Below are 4165 nucleotides of genomic sequence, written 5' to 3'. Positions count from 1 at the left end.
TATGTCAATGAGATGTCCCCACGAGGATATGAATACACACCTGTGTGTGTGTGTGTGTGTGTTTTGTAGTCTGGAGGAACACTTGAAAAAAACAAACACACTGCACACACCTCACACACAAACTGACGGATTCCACTTTTCTCTCTTTTTCCTTCTCATGACAAGCTTCACCTCAGACAGTACACATAATACAAGCTTTTCCACACCAAATGTTTATTTGCATTACAGTTCTGTATCAGCACAAATTCTTTTCCACATATATCACAGTACATTAAAAAAAAATAATGCCAACTGTGTTTTTTGCCAGATGTTACTCGACTGCTTTGAAAATGATATGGCTGTTTAAATAGAGTTGTACATGAAAAAGTAGTAAGAGAAATTACACACAGCCATAAAGCATTGTGCAGACAAAGGTTTTCCCATCACCACTAGAAACCAAGGTAACCAAAGTACTGTACATACATGTTCAGTGTGCCATTACATCATGAAGTGCTTTCATTTTCAGGACCACATACTTACCTGGTACCAATTACAAAAGGAAATACATTTCTATAGGTTCAAAGGATTTCAAAAACCAAAAAGGCAAAAGTAGGTCACTGTAGCAGTGCAAGAACGCAAAACGTTTACACGTAAAAACATCCAGATTAACAGATGGAAGTAGCACGTAATAGAGAACATGATGAGACTAGCCAACCCTGGTGACAGTCTGTCCTTCAGTCTCTCTCCTTCTCCTTACTGTAAAAAGCTGGTTGCTTGATTGTCTCTTGAATCTCAGGCAAAGAGGTGAAGTGAAAAATCAGAGAGAATCAACTACCTGACGCAGCACGATCTTTAAAAAAGAAGATGTTTCTGTATCTGGTTTAAGCTTACTGGGAGAAAAACGTCATTACTGGAAACACAGCGTGACTCGTGGTCAGTTCCATTGTCCCTTTAAGAGTCATTATGTTAACAGTGTTTTTGGGAACACAGTTCTAGTTTAGCTGCAGACATAGAGAATATAAACGATGGACATGACGTCAACATCTCAGCTTCCTGGCTGTAAGTACTTTTATGATGACATCATCATGGGTTCCAGGTGACAGTGAAAAACACAAGAAATGCAGCTGGTAAATTATGTTCAGAGACTCACAGGACTGTGAGCATCACAGTCAGATACACCCCTCACCCATCATGTCCAGTTTCATCACTCAGTTCAAGCTCTTCACAAACTGGTGACTAGCATCAGTGTTGCCACATCCATCTTTTATACTGTTTGCAGATTGAAAGCATGTACAGTACATATACAGATGGTTACCAGCACAAAGGAAACATCATACTAAGAATTTGCACCTGGGTGTTTCCTTTGCTTTGGCGTCTATATTACATGCTCAGCTAAAAACGTAACACTGGCTGTCTTAATGCAGGTATGTATTTATTCATTTATCTATTTTTATTACATTAAAAAACAAATGTATTTGTTGATCTTCAAAATGATAGAATGTCTGCTGTCACTTAACTGATGCCACAGAGTAGAAGTTTTATAGCATTAATTTAACAAAGATAGGACAACAATTCACAATGCCTATATAGATTACATAGGTACATGCTCTGTACATTAGGAGCTAAATACAGTTAATATATTTTAACATTAAGATCATGTCTCTTTGGAATGATTCAGTATGTGAGTACTTTGTGTATTTACAGCAATGCACTGTTTTATTGTAGTCACCTTTTACTACGTTTGTATTATATAGTACATTTATATGTTATTTGTATGTATATATGTAGATCTCTGAAATGTGTGAAATTAAACAAAGTATTACATTAAGTTGTTTAGCCTTCAGGTAGTTGTAGTTACATTGTACAGGATTCTTCGTGAAGTGTAAAACAGAGAATATGATCTTTAACTGTCATGGCACAATTTTTCTGTCTTGTTTCGAAAAAAATGCTTTTGGTGAATTTTTCTAATTCAGAGGAAAGAAACAGTCACCACACAAAAACTCATTAGTCATGAAGTTAAACATGAAGTTAACATGAGACAGGCCACACAGGGCTACTACCTGAGTCTTTCTTTGGCTATTTATTGGCTAATGGCTGATAAACTAAAATCATTACAAAGCATTTGACTGCAGATCAGATAAGATGGAGAGCGAAGGTGAAAGTACAGACAGCACAAACTGTAAACACACACAAAGTTCCTTTCATCCTCACTGTGGTTGCTGGAAAAAGACTGTAATGTTGTTAAATTACAGACTTTGATATTACACATGTTGTTGTGCTTTTAGCCCATGAAGTATGAGAGAGAGTACCTCATTTCTTTATATGGGGTAAACTGCTTTCACAAATGCAACTCTGAACTGTCCTCGACACTAGATCAGAGAAGCTGATTGGTTCATATATATGTATATATATTGCAGTCGCCTGGATGGAGAAATACCTGACAGGAGAGAATAGGAGATGGCATAAACAGGGTAAATGTGATTAAAGACAAATGTCTGAGTTGTATTTATGGCCACAACAAAAGCATTTAACTAAATAAGGTCAATGTTTGGCACTATTATAGCCTAGTTGTGTCATTTAGGTTGTCATAAAGGATGCTCAGTGAAGCAGTCAGGCTTTCAGTATAACTCCACTGTAGATATGTCAGATAACCACCCGCAGTCCTTTATGCCAGTACTTTCTGCAGGTGAGCTGTCCTTGCCAACTATTTGAATATTAATCTTTTCCCCTGTTCTCTCTCCCTACTCCATTTCTGTGTCAGAACTCTTATGTTTTCATAACATATAAAATACAGACTCTATGCAGTCCAGTGAAAATCAAAGTACACCGTTACTGCTACTGTATGAATTAAGAGGGTAAGTAGCAGCCAGGTGCTGCTATTCAAATGGACGTGATAATCCGATCAACAGCAAGTGTGAGTACGTCTGTAAAAGCAAACATTTAGGCAGTTTGGAGGTCCGGATCATTCAGCTGTGTGTTAGCACAATGCCACACTGTTACCAGGAGTGCACGTACCAGCAAATTCACCCCCATCAGACCGTGCAATACTCTAAGAAACTGCAAAAAAAAACCCTATCTCTAAGGGAGAGGCCAGCCACCCTTCGGAGGAAGCTCATTTCTGCCGCTTGTATCCGCGATCTCGTTCTTTCGGTCACTACCCACAGCTCGTGGCCATAGGTGAGGGTAGGGACGTAGATCGACCGGTAAATTGAGAGCTTCGCTTTAAAACTCAGCTCCCTCTTCACCACGACGGACCGGTGCAGCGTCCACATTACTGCGGCCGCTGCACCAATCCGTCTGTCAATCTCCGGCTCCCTTCTCCCATCACTCACGAACAAGACCCCGAGATACTTGAACTCCTCCACTTGGGGCAGGAACTCGTCCCCCACCCAGGGATGAGTAATGACAGAACAATTAGAGAAATACTGAACAAGTATGGTTTGTTTGCCAGTTTTTCCCAGGAGAAAGCCTCCCGTCTCACAGAAAGAACAGCAAAGGTTTGCAAACCAGCAAACTTGGAACAATGCATAAATGTTTGGTCATAATGCGCATGTCTACCACACTGGTGCTAAACGTAGCTCTACAAGCTATTGAATCATCGTGGGTGTACTTGGGTTTTCATACAGCTGCATAGATTTATGACTGCTCGTTGTATTGCCAATTTGCTGAAGAGTGGATTGAAAAGAAACACCCCCCCTCATGAAGCTCCAAACATGGCGATAGAGTTCTGCACGTGATCTACTAACAATATGATCATTTATAAACACAAAAGCAGCCGTGTCATTCACCATAAAGTGAAGCACAAACAACGAATAACAAACAAATAAAAAACAACACAGCTGATGAAGAAATGGGTAATACAACTGCCAATGAAATAATACTCTTCAAGAGCAGCTTTTCTGCTAGTGTTTCGCTATGGGAACAGCATGCCCGCTCAGAGAGGCACCTGAAGGAAATCATTAGGATATTTGATATAAGGGGGAGTCCTTTTGTTAGAAATTGCTGGGGATTGTGTGGCCTGTGTGTTATACCTAACCTGTACAATGCATAGAAAAACACAACGTATTTATTTACTGTCACATCCTGCCCCCCCCCTGTGCCTGGAGAAGGTGATGATAGACACAAAGCAAGTCTGAAGACAGTTTGTTAAAGATTTGATATGTTATATCTATAAAATCATGTTCAT

Source organism: Haplochromis burtoni, unplaced genomic scaffold, assembly GCF_018398535.1.
Source record: "Haplochromis burtoni strain Fernald_Lab_line unplaced genomic scaffold, NCSU_Asbu1 Contig_205, whole genome shotgun sequence".
In the NCBI taxonomy this organism is placed as follows: Eukaryota; Metazoa; Chordata; class Actinopteri; order Cichliformes; family Cichlidae; genus Haplochromis; species Haplochromis burtoni.
This window is presented reverse-complemented; position numbering follows the sequence as displayed.